Consider the following 20,576-nt stretch of genomic DNA (forward strand, 5'->3'; position numbering starts at 1 on the left):
TTCGTTTAAATTCAACACAAATAAATTGTTTGCAACAGTTTTGCATGCAACACTTTTTTCAGTGTAAAAGGTGTATGTTAGTACCAAAATGTACCTAAAAGTACCTTTGAGGTACCATTTTGGACCTTTTAGGTACAAATATATGCCTTTTGAAAAGGTACTGCCCCAGTGACAACTCCTGTAACTAAATTGGCTGTATGAGTGTGTGAATATATGGGTATTTTTCAGTACTGGGTTGCGGCTGGAAGTGCATCCGCAGTGTAAAACATATGCTAGAATGGCTGGTGGTTCATTCTGCAGTGGCGATCCCTGATATAAAAAAAAGAGACTAATCTGAAGGAAAACGAATGAATGAATGAATGAATCATACTGATGTAAAGGCAGCAGTCAAGAGGCAGATTTTTGCCTTTTCTTGGATGTAGAAACTTTTCAATGTGCTCTGTTTCTTCTCAGCCTCCAGCATACATTTGTATTTAAAGCTGTGGAGAAATGGTTTATTTCCTCAAGTCAAATATATGGACTATTGGTAACGCGATGTTAGACATTCCAGTCCTGCCCGAACATTAAAAAAAAAAAAGCTGTCCACCTCCGCAGACAAACAGGTGAAGCTCAGGACTCACACACACATAAACAAGCTCATCCAGGGGTGAAACCTCATGAACGCAGCACATTCAGGATGTTTTCAGAGGGACGAGCAGAGGAAACACGGCCTGTGCTTCTCCTCACTCCAGCAGCGAGGGTTCCTTATGTGTGCCAATATACAGTCTGAGAGAAAGATGCTTAAATGTGGCCTTTTCCTAAAACAACACTAAAGTTCGCTTTAAAAGTTGAGTAAAAACGAAACTGAAGGATGAATTTCTAAGATTTTTTTTCTTTTCAATGAAACAAAGCTTGGCTTTCTGTGAAATCCACAATATATAATATATATTTTCTTCTTTTTTAAATAATCCCCAAATGCTGTTTAACAGAGCAAGTAAATTTTCACAGTATGTCTGATAATATTTTTTCTTCAAGAAAAAGTCTGATTTTATTTTGGCTAGAATAAAAGCAGTTTTACATTTTTAAAATCCATTTTAAGGTCAAAGTATTAGCCCCTTAAAACTAATTTTTTTCAAAAGTCTACAGACCAAACCATCATTGTACAATTACTTGACTAATTACCCTAACCTGCCTAGTTAACCTAGTTAAGCCTTTATATGTCACTTTAAGCTGTATAGAAGTGTCTTGAAAAATATCTAGTCAAATATTATTTACTGTCATCATGCCAAAGATAAAATCAGTTATTAGAAATCAGTTATTAAAACTATTATGATTAGAAATATGTTGAAAAAAAATCTTCTATCCGTTGAACAGAAATTTGGGGAAAAAAATAAACAGGGGGGCTAATAGTTCTGACTGAATTACTAGTAGTAGTAGTAGTAATAATAATAATAATAATAATAATAATAATAATAATAATAATAATAATTCTAGAAATATTTTATTTAAAATATAGCTAACTTTTATAATAATTATACAACAGAAAACAAACCATCATTTATAAATATATTAATAAACAAAGTTAGAAAATTAGAAAATAAATTTAATTAAAAAATAAAAATATTAGGAAGAAGCAACAAAAATTTTATAAGCATTTTGTGACATTAGATAATTCTCATAATTATTAATATATAGTAATTATTAATCATTATATTATTATTATTATTATTAATAATAATAATAATAATAATATAATTATAAATATATGATTAAAATAGCTTTAAAGCTTAAATTACATTAAGCTAGAAAAATATTTATAAATGTTATAAAATATATTAATAAACATGAAGTAATACATTAAAAATAAACAGAATAATTTTTCCAAAATAATGAATAAAAATAATTCATTTTCTAAACATTTTGTGACATTAAAATATTAATAATACTTTTATTAATAAATGTAATAATCTGCTAATATTTTGTTGATAATTTCTTAATATATGATAACAGAAATATGGATTTTTTAATAATAATTCAATGCAATAATAATTTTATTTTACATAAATTCAATACACTTAAGTAAACTACAAATTATATAATTAACTATACATTAACAACAGAATTAATTTGAATATTTATCACAAGTAAATTAATATAATTGTAACAATGATAATACAATTTACTCATGCATATTAAATATTATTAATGCTAACATTAAAATTAATTGAAAATTCTAATAATTTAAAAACAAGATATAAATTAACAACAACAATAACATAATAAAAAATAGAAATATTAATACATATTTTAATTATTATCATTGATGTTATACAATGCAAAACAAATAATACAATAATGACAAACTAGAAACAAACTGAATACTCCAATAATAACATTAGTGATAAACATAATAAAGAACACCTCAATTTGCCTTTAATGACTGCTCTGCTGCTGCTGCTGTTGTGTATCTGTGCGCAGAGAAATGTGCAGTGGAGGTGTTGAACGCTGTCAAACCACAGACATTTCTCAGGCCAACAACCCAGTCAAAAGACTCTTGTTCAGGAGGAAAAGCCACAACCTGACCTCTTGATAAAATATCCGTGTTCTCAGCTCCACCTGTGCTGCTCTCTCAAAACTTCACATCATTTCTCAAAACCATTTCTAGGTTTCAGTTGCTGTAACATCAAATCTCTCTTACTTACAATTTTTCAGGAGTCCGTTCGGGATCCTCTATACAATATAATATTTGTGTTTTCCTGTTCTGAACAATGATAGTATTTGTCCTGTAAGTGGTGTTTAGTGTAAGCAGAAAAAAAAAAAAAAAAAAAGAGAGAGAGAGAGAATTACGACCGAGTTGCTCAATCGTTTTTCAGACTGATGGACTGAAATAAATAAACAACATCACCCCCTTTTGGACAACTCCGGGTATTGCAAAAAATAAAAATAAAATAAAAAATAAATAAAAGCAGAGCACAACACATTTATCATAATTGTTTGTGTTTTTAACATATGCGTTTTTATTTAATACTTGCATAGATGAAAAATAAAGCAAAAAAATATCACAAGTGAAACTTTACTATTGTTGTAAACTAGGAAAATTGATATTTGTAATTATAATAAAATATTAATAAACAAGAAAAAGCAAGAAATAAATTAGAAAATTATTCAGAATATTTTCAAATAATAAAAATAAAAACAATACGTCTTTAATTTCCTAACTGAATAGACGAAATATACATAAAGCAAGCAATATCCCAAGTAAAATAATAATAGAGCTAACTTTAATATTATTTTAAACTAGGAACGATTCATTTTCCTTTGGCTTAGTCCCTTTATTATTCAGGGGTCGCCACAGCTGAATGAACCGCCAACTATTCCAGCATATGTTTTACAAAGCGGATGCCATTCCAGCTGCAACGCAGTACTGGGAAACACCTATACGCACACATACACTACGACCAATTTTGTTTATTCAATTCAATATAGCACGTGTTTGGACTGTGGGGGAAACCGGAGCACTCACAGTGCTAACAGTGCTAACCACTGAGCCAGTGTCGCCCAAATAATAATAATAATAATAATAATAATAATAATAAGATATATTTTTTTTACATACTATCATTTTTATAATAACATTATAATAAATCTAATAATGAATAATCTACAAATAATTTCTTACATTGTATATATGCTAATATAAATAAACCTGGATGTGTTCATTAATAATAATAACACTAATAACAACAATAATAATATTCATTAATTTTCTTCTTGGCTTAGTCCCTTTTATTAAACAGGGGTCACCACAGCGGAATGAACCGCCAACTTATCCAGCACGTTTTTTTTTTTTTTTTTAAAGCAGAAGATGCCCTTCCAAGCCACAACCCATCTTTGGGAAACGCGTGCACATACACAACAGACAATTTAGCCTACCCAATTCACCTGTACCACATGTCTTTGGACTGTGAGGGAAACTAGAGCAACCAAAGGAAACCCACACGAACGCAGGGAGAACATGCAAACTCCACACAGAAACGCCAGCTGAGCCGAGGCTCGAACCAGCGACCTTCTTGCTGTAAGGCGACAGCACTACCTACTGTGCCACTGTGTCAATAATAATAATAATAATAATAATAATATTTATTATTATTATTATTATTATTATTATTATTATTATTATATGACTATAATTGTGAGTAAAGTTAATATAATAAAAAAAAATAATAATAATAATAAATTACTAATAATAAAGATTGGATTGATTTAGTTTGAAATACCAAATAACTGTACACTTACATAAATATATGTGTGTGTGTGTGTGTACACGTGTTTTTGTGACATATCAGGACACAAATGTATAATGACATAGGTATGACACAGGTATTACAAAAGAAGAGGTGAAATACAGGGACATTGCTGACGTCCGCATTTTCCAAAAAGCTTATAAAATCACACAGAATGGGTTTATTTCAGAGAGTAAAGAGAGAGAGAGTGTGTGTGTGTGTGTGTGTGTGTGTGTGTGTGTGTGTGTGTGTAACAATTATATACCACTCAATAAAAAAATATTTTAAATATTTTAAATAAATTATTAGCCCTCGTCTATTTTTTCCCCAATTTCTGTTTAACGGAGAGCAGATTTATTTAACACATTTCTAAACATAATAGTTTTAATAACTCATTTCTAATAACTGATTTTTAAAAAATTTGTCATGGTGACAGTAAATAATATTTGACTAGATATTTTTCAAGACACTTCTATACAGCTGAAAGTGACATTTAAAGGCTTAACTAGGTTAACTAGGCAGGTTAGGGTATTTAGGCAAGTTATTGTAAAACAATTGTTTGTTCTGTAGACTTAAAAAAATGCTTAAAGGGGCTAATCATTTTGTCCTTAAAATGATGTTTAAAAAATTAATAACTGCTTTTATTCTTAAAGTTGCTAGTAAGCTCCAAATCAGGGACAAAATTCGCATTTGCAGACACAACTTCTTATCAGGACAAAGTTCCTATTCCACAAAGTTTTATTCCACAATAAATACTAACAAGAAGAAGAAGTCAGCTGGTCGGACGTTGTGTTTTGTGTGTGTGTATGTGCTGATGATGGCTCTACTACTAATCAGTTTCCCCATGTGGTCTAAAGTAAAGCTACCTAACTTTAAAACTTGGTACAGAAGCTAATTATAATCTTACTCTATTTTTCCTTCGACCAAATGATTGATTTATTTTAAATAAAACGAGGTAAAGAAATAGGTAAAGGAATAAAACATATAAAGGTGTATTTATTCTAAACCAATATACTCGTAATGTCCTTAACATATCAGCAGATGGCAGTGTGAAGCAGCTGTTAAAAGCCATACAGGAACTATTAAGGGTTGTTAAATTAAACTTTCAGTGAAGACTTCCACAGAAAAACGAAAAGTGTATTTTAAGAATATAATGACTTTAGTGTGATGAAAAAACTACACACAGTGTCAGCGGTTCACTGCCGGTAAAGAAGTGCATGTGAATTAGCATGTGATGTCTAACACAACACTGAGGCCACGCAACCTCATCACATTTCTTTCAGCGAGTGGCATCCAATTTCCTTCCAGAAAAAAACAACAACAACTCGTTTTTTTAAATCTACCTCTTTATCACAAGCTATTTTTAACCTTTCACCATGTAACCAGTTAGACTGCACGCACTGCATGTAAAACACACATGACGGTCATCCTTTGTGTGCTCTTCTTCATTTGCATTTCATGTTTACTTTCCTTGTTTGACTGGTTCCTCTCTCTCTCACACTCACACACACACACACACACACACACACACACACACACACACACACACACACACACACACACACACACACACACACACACACACACACACACACACACACACACACACACACACACACACACACACACACACACGAAAAAGATCATAATCGTACACATCTCTTGGTACAGGTTGGAAAATATTAAATACATAAATAAATAGGCAGATTTGCAATTAGATTATTAGGAAATGCCATTATTAAAATACTTTATCTAATTTGTTAATGTATTAAAGATTAAAAATGAAATAAGGCATTGCTGTGCTTAATAAAGACTGATGGTTCTCTTAGTTCTTGGTTTACCAAGCCAAAGCAATAGGGTTATTTTCTCATACTAATAAATACACTGTAACAAAATCCTGTTTTTAAGCTGAATCTAATTAATCTCACGAGTACATCAAACTTATATGTTAAACTTAAAACAGCTTGCAGAACTTATAAAATTAAGTTAGAACACGATTGACTAGTTCAGTTACAATGAACTATATGCTGTCATGGCAAATTATTCATATCATTTACAGTGTAAAAATTATATATATATATATATATATATATATATATATATATATATATATATATATATGTGTGTGTGTGTGTGTGTGTGTGTGTGTGTGTGTGTGTGTGTGTGTGTGTGTGTGTGTGTGTGTGTGTGTTCTATTAAAAAAAACTGTAATAAAAGAAATGAATGGATGATCAAACAAATTGTGTGCATATAAAAAAAATAATAAAAGAAGAATAAGAAGAATAATACCTTAACAAAAATTGTATTACTATTTTGTATAAAATTAAAACAAATTATATTATTTACAAATATTGAAAAGAAACTAAGAAGTCTAAATAATGTGTACTTTTTTTTTACAAATATTTCCCAAGTGCTATTTAAATGGAGAGAAGATTTCTCAAAACATTATTAAACATATAGTTAAAGTCAGAATTATTAGCCCCCTTCAAAAATGTTTCTTCTTTTTAAAATATTTTCCAAATGATGTGTAACAGAGCAAGGAAATTTTCACAGTATGTCTGATAATATTTTGTCTTCTGGAAAAATTTGTATTTGTTTTATTTTGGCTAGAATAAAAGCAGTTATTATTTTTTTAAACACCATTTTAAGGTCAGAATTATTAGCCCCTTTAAACTATTTTTTTCCCCGATAGTCTACAGAACAAATCACTGTTATACAATAACTTGCCTAATTATCCTAACCTGCCTAGTTAACCTAATTAACCTAGTTAAGCCTTTAAATGTCACTTTAAGCTGTATAGAAGTGTCTAGAAAAACATCTAGTCAAATATTATTTACTGTCATCGTGACAAAAATAAAATAAATCAGTTATTAGAAATGAGTTATTAAAACTATTATGTTTAGAAATTGGAAAAAAAATAAAGAGGGGGTCTAAAAATTCAGAGGGACTAATAATTCTGACTTCAACTTTATAGCTCTGAAAGTTTGGAGTAAGAAAAGTCGAGTGTCAATATCATAAAGTAAAATCTCTTGTGAAATGTACTGATAAAACAGCAAGGTTGTCCACAAATACTTTAAACTTTCCAGTTTTTATTTTAGTTTTTGCTTCAGCTGCATTGTAGGACCGACAGGCCACCATAAGCAAGCTGGACTAATGCAAAATGAGAAAAGCACTTATGCTGCAAGTGATCTCCATAAAGAGTTGATGTTTAATAAACGGCCGTTTTCTTTCGCTCCTCCCCTTTGTGTAAACAAACCCAAGCTTGAGTTGAAAATCAAAGGCAACATTCATCTTCCTGTAGGATTTCGTAATGCGTGACAGCTTGAACATTTTCCAGAACGTTCCATGGACTTGTTTTTCTGATACGCATTCAAACGTGCGGCAGGAAACGTGAGTGTTAATGATGAAACTGTTCCTTGTGTTACATGAAGAATAAAACTTCCTTGTGTATTGAGGCGGTGACCGCAGGTGAGGTTTTTTCCCCAGTAGATAAAGGACAGGTGAAAAAACTGTCATGGAAACATTCAGATTTGCATCTCATTTTCAAATGGCTTTAAGATATTATTTATACTCTGGATAAAATCAATCACATGGGAACTTCCCATAAAGGTCATTTAATCATGAGTTATTAAAGATATGAGCGGTAATTCTGGTGCTGAACAAGCAAGTTTCAATTGACTTTTTCTATGGTAAAAATGAGCTGTTTTCACTTCTCTATTCACTTCTGCTGAGTTTACTTTACTTTTCATGATAGCCAAGATGTCATTTGAGTTGTCCTGAAAGTTTTTTTTAGACAATATCCATATGTAATCATATAATGAATGAATAAATAAATAAATAAATAAATAAATAAATAAATAAATAAAAATTAAAAAATAAATAAATATAATACATTTCAGCGTAACACAATCCTTCAGAAAAGGTCTAATAATATGCTGATCTGGTGCTCAAGCAACATTTTAAATGCTTAATGTCAAAAATTATTGTGCTGGGGCGACGCGTTGGTGCAGTGGATAGTTTGCATGTTCTCCCCACGTTCGCGTGGGTTTCCTCCGGCTGCTCTGGTTTCCCCCTCAAGTCCAAAGACATGCGGTACAGGTGAATTGGGTAAGCTAAATTTTCTGTAGTGTATGTGTGTGAATGAGTGTATGGGTGTTTCCCAGAGATGATTTGCATGTGGAAGGGCATCCGCTGCATAAAACATATGCTGGATAAGCTGGCAGTTAATTTTGCTGTGGCTCCTCCAGATTAATAAAAGGGACTAAGCCGAAAAAAATATGAATGAATGAATTATTGTGCCGAATAATATTTCTGTGGAAACCTGCATGAGGAGGATTCCTGAATAAATAAAAGAACAACATTTATTTGACCTCTTAATATGTTTATAGTATACACCGAAACAAACAAATAAATATCTAAATGATAAATAATATTAAAGATTATTATTAATAAACATTATATAGTATTGTTAATAATAAATATTAATTTATTTTATTTGCAGCACGATGACTCAGTGGTTAGCACTGTCGCCTCACTACAAGGTCACTGATTGGGTCCCGGCTGGGTCAGTTGGCGTTTCTGTGGTGGAGTTTGCATGTTCTCCTTGTGTTGGCGTGGGTTTCCTCTGGGTGCTCCGGTTTCTCCCACAGTCCAAGCACATGCGCTATAGGTGAAATGAATGATCTAAACTGGCCATAGTGTATGAGTGCATAGTGTATGGGTGTTTCCCAGTATTGGGTTGCAGCAGGAATGCCATCCACTTCGTAAAACATATGCTGGAATAGTTGGTGGTTCGTTCCACTGTGGCAACCCCTGATAAATAAGGGACTAAGCCAATATAAAAAATAAATTGATGAAAAGTGTATTTATAATATACTTTTTTTCAAATATTAATATTAATACCATTTTAAACATATAAATAGGGTCTAATTTATACGTTATAATATATAAAATTACCACATACAAAAACTATTTTTCCAAAGACATTCCTTATTAACTTGCCTGGTTAACCAAATTAACTCTTTAAATTGCCCTTTAAAGGGATAGTCCCCCCTAAAAATGAAATTTAATCTTTGCATCTCATTTTCATATGGCTTTAAGATATTATTCATACTACAACATCACTAGATAAGATAAAATCACATGGTAACTTCCCATAAAGGTCATTTAATCACGAGTTATTAAAGACATGAGTGGTAATTCTGGTGCTGAACAAGCAAGTTTCAATTGACTTGTTTCACTTCTCTGTTCACATCTGCTGAGTTTACTTCACTTTTCATGATAGCCATGATGTCATTTGAGTTGTCCTGAAAGTTTTTTTTGGGGAGAATATCCATATATAATCACATAATAAATAAATAAATAAATAAATAAATAAATAAATAAATAAATAAAATACATTTTCAGCATTATTCAGAGTCGCACAATCCTTCAGAAAAGGTCTAATAATATGCTGATCTGATGCTCAAGCAACACTTTAAATGTTTAATGTCAAACATTATTGTGCTGAATAATTTTTCTGTCATAGTGTATGGGTGTTTCCATTTATTTATATATATAAAATATACTTTTTTTTCAAATATTAGTACCATTTTAAAATGATAAATGGTGTCTGATTTATACATTATAATATAGAAAATCACCACATACAAAAACTATTTTTCCAAAGACACTCCTTATTAACTAAAACCTTTTAAATTGCACTTTAAAGGGATAGTTTACCTAAAAATAAACTTTCATCTTTTACTCCCTTTACTTTTTTTCTAACCTTTGGGAGTTTCTTTCTTCTGTTAACATAAAGGGATAGTTTGTGAATGTTTCTAAATATCATCTTTTAAGCTGAATATACCAGTATCTTACAAAACAACAACTGTAAAACTCAACGGTAAACTTTAATTAAAATGAAATGAGTGTAGTTAACTCAATTTACTTTAAGTTAATTCTACTCATTTGAAAAGAGTTTTGAACTCAGTGTTTAAGGTAATGAGTTAATAAAATACCTCATTACTTCTATAACTTTAATGGAGTAAGTTCACAGATCAGTTTTTAACTGAAATGGTTTGTAGCAATCGGTTTCCTCAAATGGTTTAAGTTGCCTTAACTTATGTGTATAATAACCCATTTCACTTTACATTTATAGTGATTTGTGTTTACATCTCCTTAAATCAAAAACATAGATTTATATTATTAAATCTTTTCTTTACTCACCAATTGGTGAAGTTTTTTTCCCTCTCCGCAGTCGACACTAGCTTGCATGGTTTGGGATCGGTAAAGCTATGCATCAATGGATTTGCTGTTCAGTGTTCAGGCGCTCAATAGTGACTAATAAACCACACTGAACTGAGCTGAACTGAACTTAAACACTTAATACTGAACTACACTGTTTCAATTTACTATGATCTTTTATGTGAAGCTGCTTTGACACAATCTACATTGTAAAAGCGCTATACAAATAAAAGTAAATTAAATTAATATTGTATTAATTATAAGGCCGTGCTTTATATAATTAAATTATTTTTTAGTTAATGTACAGCAAAACCCAAGTCCAAAGTTGCAAGTCCGAACTTTGCGTACTTTGTATTGAGAAACAGTAGGTTTGAGTTCTCTTCATTTATCGAGTTTTACCGCTTAAATTGCTTCATTTACTTAAATGTTCACAGTGCTCATTAGAATTAGTTTTTTAACTCAAATGATTTGTTGCAATCGGCTTCCTCAAATGGTTTGAGTTCTTAACTTAGTGGGTTTTACAGTGATATTATGTACTGCCATGATGGCAAAGACAAAAGATATTCATTCATTTTCCTTCGGTTTAGTCCCCTTTTTTTTCATCAGAGATTGCTACAGCGGAATGAACCACAACTATTTCAGCATGTGTTTTATATAGCAGATGCCCTTCCAGCCACAACCCAGTACTGGGAAACACCCGTACACTCATACATTACAACCACAATAGTTCATCCAATTTCACCTATAGTGCATGTCCTTGGACTGTGGAGGAAACTGGAGCATCCGGAGGAAACTCACACCAACATGGGGAGAACATGCAAACTTCACACAGAAATACCAACTGGCCTAGCCGTGACTCAAACCAGTGGCCTTCCTGCTGTGAGGCAACAGTGCTAACCCCTGCGCTTTTTGCTAAGCACTGGATTATTTAAAAATAATCTTCAACTATATATAAATAATGCAATTTATATTAATCTATTTGCACAAAATATAATTTAAACTTACAAATATGCATATATTACTGTATATTATAATTTTTCAGAGCTGCTGTTTGGCAGATTAGGTTTGTTGGTGACAAGTTAAGCCTGGACCTGATTTTAAAAATCCTGTCAATATTTTTCTTTTTGATAAACAAAACAGTTAATGATCAAGGTCTCCTGCATAACCCTTATTAACCCTCTCTTTAATCAAAACACTTTCTATTTTTATCCTTCAATCTAATAAGAAAACTAATTATCCTGGTCTGGTATGCTCATTTGTTTTGATAGGAAAGCAGACAGGCATCAGCATGCCTAAAACACACACACACAGATACACACACACACACACACACGCACTTACAGTCATTTCTCTAGGGGTGGAAATTCCCAGTTTAACACTGAGTCAATAAGATTACATATTAAGGACTGTCCCACTATTCAGAGTTCATCCGTCACTAACGGTTCAATAAAACACAACACCAAACCAACATGCTGAAACACCTGATGACCTTTGAGTGTTATTTAGGCCAAACAGGCTTTTGAAAGCTATAAGTTTGACCATTTAACAGGCACATGCACACATAGGGCTCAACCTGTACAGTGCACATGCCCTTTTTAGTTTTGGATAGAAAGTGCCCTTCCAAAATGATCTGAAGTGCCCCAGTGACAACCACACCTCTCTTCTGCACACCCCAGTTGTAATGAGTGGTTATTGGAGTTATTGTTGCCTATCAATTTAAATTTACTATTTTTTTTATTCTAAGTTTGCGTTAACGTGCATATTGTAATATGAATATAATTTCCTGAGGCGATTTGAAAGGCTCTATTTGGAGAGACTTTTTCTATGCACTGCCTCTTCACATCGGTCACATCCATAACGCAGAGATGCCACATCCATAATGAAGATTCTTCCTCATAAATGCAAAAATATGAAATAAAATAAAATCTGTCATGTTTGTTCTACAGTGAGCCAACTCTTATCCTGTTAATTAGCATTTTTTGGGGAGTTTAATTCACAGAATTTCTACAAAGTATGTTATATATTGCAAACTCGCAGACTTTTTTAGTCACATCAATAACACATGTTTATGTTTTTTATTTAAAATATTAATATGTTTAAAGATTTATATTTTTCTAATCTTATAACTCTGTGGTTAGTAGCTTTGGAAAATATCAACAGATGTTTTAATATAATGTTAACTTAAACTTTCTATGTGAATTTGTGTTTTGAGTTTTTACTGCAAATGTCACATCCATAACACTGGTATTGCTCAAATATGTTATGGTTATGAGATTATTTTTACTGCTGAACACAAACACAAAGATTTTTTGAAGAATATTAGAAAAAAGTTTGATGAATGTTAGAGACTTTTAATTGACTTCCATACTAGTAAAAACAAATACTATGAAAGTCATTGGTTACTGGTTTCAAGTTTTTAAAATATATTTGGTGTGTATATATATATATATATATATATATATATATATATATATATATATATATATATATATACCCAGACAGCACACATACGTTGGGCCGACGTCGGCCGAATGTCAACACGTCGGCCCCTTTAATTCTAACATCGGTATATGGTCGGCCAAACATACGCATGATCGTTCGGTCGTGTGTTCTATTGTTCCAGCTCAACAAACGTCGGCTCTGCATCGGTTAACGACCACAGGCCGACGAAGCACTTCATAAGCACTTTATCTCTCATGCCCATGAAAGAATCCGGCAACATATTTGGTTTACAATTAAGTTTTTGCGTGCATAATAAATTAGACAAACGCGACATGCATCATGTCTACGGCGTCGGTCGGTCCAGCTTTAAATAGCCTACATTAATGCAGTAAAACTGACCAAAATGCCTACAATACATGATTTCAATTCATTAAAATATAAAAGTTTTATTGTTATGCTTTAATAATGAAAACGTGTTTTTTTCTGGTGTTAACTGCTGTTTGCTTTTTTTATTGTGGCTTTTTCTAATACATTATTCCCAGTGTAAAAATCAAGTATGTTCTGCATTTCGGCTGTTTAATTAAAATAAACACCTTTTTACAGAGTGACATCTTTGTTTTATATATATACTTGCATTTATATTTATTGGTTATTTATTTTTGACAGTGAATCTGATGCACAAATAAAGTGTTTGTTTTGTAACAGTTTAGTAGGCTATAAAGCTCGTCTTAAAGATAATAGCGTATATAAAACTGCTAAATACATTTTAAATTCAAGATATAAAATACAAGGTTATTATTTAAATTGTCTATGGAGTGATCATGTTTATAAATGTAATACATGAGTTTGATGTGCGCGCGCGCGTCTTATTCCAACACTGGAGCGGAGAGGATGTTGCTATGGGAAACGAAGCTACAACACGACACGACACCACCTGAAAGACACAACACTACTTCTCTCAAGCTGCCGTTTTGACTGTTTTCAGGTAAGTTTAGTCCCTAAAACAAAGCAAATAATACATAAAACTGTTCCTCACACTTTTATTATTGGCAATTGATGAATATTCAGTTGAATATTATGTTATATAAGAGTGGTAAGTCTTCGTAAAAGTCCGTTAGCATATTAGCACCGGTAACGTTAGCGTCGGGGTAATATTACGTTAACTTACTTAATGTTAGCTCTTGTTAAACTTGTTTGTTAAAGTTTTGGCTTTTGTTTATTCTTTATGTGTAGATGAAAGGTTTCGTCAATGTTTTATTGAATGCACTTCATATGTAGTCTAAAATACGCATTGTTACGTTACTGTAAAGGAACGTGAATCAAAAGTTCAATCGTGTTTTGATATGTCATGGTATCTTAAACAAATGTTAAGTAAAAAAGTGTTCTGTGGTTTCAGGAGTGAGAGAATAACCCCCTGCTACAGAAAATATAACACAAGATTCCTAAATTTCTAAAGGGAGCTGATCACAGAAAAGACAGGTAACTTTAAGCAGAGGATTAATTCATATGAATTTCCATTGCACATCATTATGCACATGTTACATGTCTATATATTATGCATCTGTTACTTGTCTTTATTGCAGTTATTTTAAGAAAGTTTTGACTTTGAAACATGTGAGTGGTATTAAATTTCACATCACATGATTCTTCAGAACTTAATAAATATGCAGATTTGCTGCTAATGAAGTAATATTTGTGATTTTCATTTTGTTTAATTTTTTATGATTAATTGATTTATTAAATCTTAGAAAAAAGTTTACACTAAATTATTTGTCATCACATCTGTTTTTAGCATTGATAGCAATCAGAAATGTTTCTTGAGCAGCAAATCAGCACCATTTGATAATCACCATTATATTAGTTCAACCTCAAGCACTAAATCAACATCTTAAAAAAAGATTTCTGAAAGATCAAGTGACACTGAAGACTTGAGTAATGATGCTGAAAATTCAGCTTTACATCATAGCTATGAATTACATGTATATTTACACCGTTCACCCATCCCTTACACCTTAACTCATCCTCAAACAAGTCAATTTAAGCCCTAAATGAATAAATTTTGATTTGTACAGGCATGATATGCAACTTGTATTCAGTCGTTTTGTTTTTTCTTTCTTTTGCTTTTGTTTTCCACATCAACTGAAAAGGAGGTCAAAGTTTAACCTTAGTGCCGTGTAGCCGATGAACATCTTTATATGTAAGTATATTTTTGACTGACTGCCAGACACTTGTCAAACAGTGATGAGCAAACGAGGGGCCGTTATTTTAAAAAGATCAGGGAGATGCAAGTCTGGAGATTAATATACATTTTAATTCAAAATTGATTTATCTGGAAATATTTCATAATTTATTGAGATATGTGCCCTTTATGCATTTAGATGTCCATCCACGTTTAAAATACTTTTAAATTTAACAACGGCTGCAAGTTATAAAAACATAAACAAACACAAAAATGTTAAAGTAAATTGAGAAAACATTTTCATCAGTTTGACAACATACACAATCTCACAAATAGCATAGAAAAAGTGACAAAGCTCTCTTCTTTGTCTGTGTTTTATTACTCTCTTTGCACTCTCGGCCACTGTATGTAACAGCGATTAGTATAATGTAACAGTAGACAGATGAGGAATGTGAATATGTAGTTTAACTTTAAGGAGCGTTACTACTGGAACCATTTTTTTGTACAAATATATATATATATAATATGTATTGATTTACCTGTTAAAAAAATTAAGCAAAAAAATAATTAAAAGGTAGATCAGCTCCTGACAGACATATTAACAAATCAGTTTATATCTTATTAAATTCATTCATTCATTCATTTTCTTTTCTGCTTAGTCCCTTTATTAATCTGGGGTAACCACAGCGGAATGAACTGTCAACTTATCCAGCATATGTTTTACGCAGTGGATGCCCTTCCAGCTGCAAGCCATCACTGGGAAACAACCATATACGTTTATTCTCACTTATACACTACAGACAATTTAGCCTACCCAATTCACCTGTACCCCATGTCTTTGGACTTGTAGGCAAAACCGGAGCACCCAGAGAAAACCCACGCAAACGCAGGGAGAATTTGCAAACTCCACACAGAAATGCCAGCTGATCCAGCCGAGGCTCGAGTTAGCATCCTTGCTGTAAGGCAACAGCACTACCTATTGTGCCACCACGTCACGCTCTTATTAAATTATATTTATATAATTTTGTGTTTCAGTACATGCTATTTTGGGAAGACAAAATATAATCATAAGCTGTCAGAAAATTCAATAAGAGAATTAACTGCACAATTACTTGAAATGTGTGGATGGGATTACATTATTTGTTAACCCAAAGTGAGTTTCTCTTTCTTTGCAGTATTGGATGCCTGATTGCAGTTCAACTCCAAACTCAGTTGGACCAGCTGATCAGTGTCTTCAGTATTACCTCAAGCTACTGGGCAGATGTGTGGACAGCTATGAGCCAAACTTGGAACGTTTGGTTTTTAGGTAATACCAGTGACAAAGTATTCAGTAAATTACCTAACCCTAACCCTTATAGTTAAGTTGTTTGCAGTTTCATTGTTGTAAAAATACCATACTTTTTCCTTTTATTATCAGCAGGTGGAGAGACCGTCTGGGCAGCAGAAACAAGACAACTAATCATAGTTGAGTTGAGATTAGTATTATTAACTTGACTAGTTTGGTTGCAGACTTGTTCAATACTTAACAATTTGTATAAGTTACAAGATCAATGGTCCTGCTCTCAATGTTTTTGTAACTTAAATTCATTACAGTTTAGATACAATCAAATGTCCAAACCATCTCTGAGTGAATGACATCAAGGAAACAGGATCAAAAGATCATTCATTATAGACCGTTTCATAGGTAACAGCACATCCTTTGTGAAAAAAGATATATTTTTGTGTCATCATCACAAGACAAAATACATTTCAACTGATTTCAGTTGGTTTTATTTTTCAGGTCCTCCTGATCATTCTGTTTCCCTGGTGGTGAGGATGTGTATTTGTCAGTGTTAAAAGACTTGTGCAGCTGTATCCAGACATACAAGCAGCCGACAAAGAGTTCTGGAGCAGGACAGACAGGTAGTTCACAGTGGCTAGGCTAGAAGTTTATACTTGGGTGGCCAGAAAGTGGCCTCCGCTATTTTAGGGGGTCCATACAAATACACTAGTGTAAGCTATACTATTGCACTGAAAAAATTAAATGAAAGAATTAATTAATCGGTTAAACACAAAATATTTTAAAGAAAGCTTAAGTATCAAGGTGGCAATATACAGTATCTGTTACATTGTAGTACATGAGCTGGCTAATACAGACTCGTAAATGTTTAGTTGTTAAGATTAGTTAAATACTAAATCCTATACTTGAGACCGGCTGCATATACAGCTATAGCTGAACTGAATTTAACTAGAACTACACCAGCTTTCTGAGTGCTCTAGACTAGCTTTTTGCACTGGTGCGTCTAAAATGTTTGATGGCATTGCATTTAACACTGCAATTTTACATGTTAATTTTTTTTTTTAAATCACAATCCATATAGGCAATATTGACTTGTAAATGATTAACTAAAATCGGGTCAACACACATTATGGGGATTGTGTGTAGAATTTTGACTAAATTAATGAAATTAATCCATTTTGAAACAAGACTGAAACATTAAAAATGTGGAAAAAGTGAAGCGCTATCAATACTTTCCGGATGCATTGTATATGGTTTTTAGCGCGTTATCAAAGACTTAAAAAAATAGTCCAACATTATCTACAGCAGCAAAAGACCCTCCACATCAAAAGCTACTGGTCAGCTCACGATTCAGCAAACATCTGAAAAACAAATAGCTTATTATGCCTTCACAAGAAATCAGTGTTTTTGAGTCTAATGAAGATAGTACTATTTTATTAAATTATTATTTAGCCTGGCATGTTTACTGTTAAAAAATATTTTAAATGTTTCTTAAAATAAAACATATTGTGTTCAATGGGGAAAAAGTAGCTGTTTTTTACACAGAGATAAAAAAAAACACATTTCAGGGCAGTAATCACAATACTGTGAAACTGTGATATTTTTATCCAAGATTATACCCTCAGAATCTTATACCTGCCCATTCCTAGCCAGTTACTTGAAGCATTTAGTCAGAGTTTTTTTATTTTATTTTTTTTATTTTCTGTTTTTCTATGTTCTTGGAAATGCTGCTGTGCATGAAAATGTGACGATATATCCAGGTTCTATAGTTATTCTGAAATAAATCTTAAAATGAAACAATATTTAAAAATGCAATATTTAATGTGTCAGACACTAAAGAAACATGTCCATCCATTTATATTAATCTGATTCCTTAACAGGGCAGCACGGTGGTGCAGAGGGTAGCACGTTTGCCTTACAGCAAGAAGGTCGCTGCTTCGAGCTTCGGCTGGGGCAGTTGGCGTTTCTGTGTGAAGTTTGCATGCTCTCCCCGTGTTGGCGTGGGTTTCCTCCGGGTGCTCCGGTTTTCCCAAGTCCAAAGACATAGGTGAATTGGGTATGCTAAAATTGACCATAGTGTATAAGTGTGTGAATGAGTGTGTATTGGTTGCAGCTGGAAGGGCATCCGCTGCGTAAAACATATGCTGGATAAGTTGGCCTTTCATTCTGCTGTGGCGACCCCAGATTAATAAAGGGACTAAGCCCAAAAGAAAATGAATGAATGAATCCTTAACAGTTAATATTGGTATAATGAGCAGCAATTGTCATTTATGTAAATTAACCACTTGAGCGTGCTTAGTTTGGGGTATGTTGTGCCATTAAATTGTCATTAGGTTTTATTTTTTTTTCTACATTTTAAATCTGCTTTAGCTTTCTTCTTTCCTATAAACCTGGAAATATAAAATATATATATTTTTGGTTTTTAACAAATTGTTTATTTTATTCTTAGATTGGTGTACGCTGATGCTCTGCTGAGAATTCTGCTGAGTTGAAGGGATCCTCCTGTCAGACAACCTCTCCAAAGTACAATAGGACTAGTAAGTAACATCCTAAACATACACGACTGTTTCATAGCTTTTAGGTTGGTATGGTAAATTCTCTTCTGATAGTGTCAGCTTTATTTAATTAATACAGTCAAGCAGTAATACTGTGAATTTAATACAATGTATATAATTAATAGTGTCACATGATCCTTCTGAAAAAATAGTATTCCAATGTACTGATTCTCTCCTCAAGCTGTTTTTTTTTAATATAAAACATTTTAAATAAACATTTTTAGTATTCTTGATGTATGAAAAGTTTATTTTTAAGAGCATAGTATTTATTTGAAAAAAAAAAGTTTGCTCTTTGATGATTGCTAACAATCAGACATGTTTCTTTAGAACAAAAAGAATTTGTGCAAAAAGTATTCTCACTGAGCGTTATCCAACTGTGGTCCAACACGTCATTTAAGTTTTCAAATGAGCCTAAAAGACTTGATTAGCTGCATCAGGTGCATTTAATTAGAGAGTTGAATATATAATTTCTTCATATATCCTCCTCTATAGCCTACATATAATTGTTTTTGTAGCAGAAATAAAGCTATGATTAGACCCACCCGGATTTTTCGCAGAACTCCGCAGATGTTTAGCCTATCATTAATTCTGTTTATTTACTTGAGTAAATGTGTGTAAATCTATATTTATTCAGTTTTTTAATTAATTTCAGTAATATTATTGACTAATGTGAAAATGTTCGTCTGATTTATGTACAATGAGGTTTGTACAGTAATATTTTCTGTCTTACTAGATATGTTATATGAAAAACTTGCTTTATTTACCAAATAAAGTGAATCTAATTGGATTTGCATTTTAAACATTAAAGAAAACTTTTATTTCATATAGTAAGGTTTTAGTTATGATACTCCCAAAATAATTCCGCAGAAATCCACAGACTTCCACCAAAATTTTCAGCAGAAATAGCAAAAAACATCCGCAGATTCCTCCTGGCCCTAGCTATGATATATTAAATGTAGTGTACAGTGTGACATTTTAGTTGACGAAACTTAGTTTAATTTGCATGTAATGTGGTATCTGAAGATTTGACATATATTTAGATACACATTTATACTAACACAATGATACTAAAAACCAAAAAAAAAATTCATTATGATTTCACAAGGAATTTAACTTTCAAATGGCTTTTCTGTAAATTTGTGCTCAGACACACTCTTTAAGTTTAAATTAAATTACACATTTAAGCTAGGCACTTGCATAACACATACTCCAGTTATATGTTATGAAACAAATAATATATATTTGTGGTAATATGAACTGCTGCAATGCTAATCTTTCTCCTTTTGGTTTCTTGCTTTATTTAAGGGTTCCCACTACAAGGATTAGATTTGGCTACTGCAGTCGCGGTTTGGGCCAGCCTCACTTGTGAAGACTAAAGATGAAGACAACATACAAGAACAATTTAGAGGATGGCGACACACTGACACTTTTTATTCCACCTATATATCCCCTTTTATGTGTAAGCAACATTCCGCAAGATAAAACAAAACTAAACGACAGGTTATTTCTTTTAATTTTGTCTGTTTTCTTGGAACATTGTACACAATTTACAACCAGTTATATATATATATATATATATATATATATATATATATATATATATATATATATATATATATATATAGGTCAGAGCA

The 20,576-nt window shown here is 32.1% G+C and overlaps 1 protein-coding gene and 1 long non-coding RNA gene across 4 annotated transcripts in view; one reads left to right on the top strand and one right to left on the bottom strand.

Annotated features, from left to right (window-relative positions):
• The window catches only part of gdf5 (growth differentiation factor 5), a 33,655-nt gene that overhangs the window by 10,990 nt on the left and 2,089 nt on the right, over positions 1–20,576 (bottom strand). The window lies entirely within an intron of this gene.
• On the top strand, positions 13,831–20,445 carry LOC147843678 (uncharacterized). Of its 2 annotated transcripts, none has more exons than XR_015492925.1 (10): positions 13,831–13,914; positions 14,326–14,408; positions 15,077–15,126; positions 15,768–16,066; positions 16,284–16,414; positions 16,526–16,572; positions 16,702–16,792; positions 16,889–17,010; positions 18,837–18,924; positions 20,248–20,445. It is a non-coding gene; the product is annotated as an uncharacterized LOC147843678 (long non-coding RNA). The 2 variants fall into 2 exon arrangements; XR_015492926.1 differs by having other exon boundaries at positions 16,872–17,010; positions 20,248–20,422.

This window comes from Danio rerio, chromosome 6 (genome assembly GCF_052040795.2).
Source record: "Danio rerio strain M-AB ecotype USA chromosome 6, GRCz13ab, whole genome shotgun sequence".
NCBI lineage: Eukaryota > Metazoa > Chordata > Actinopteri > Cypriniformes > Danionidae > Danio > Danio rerio.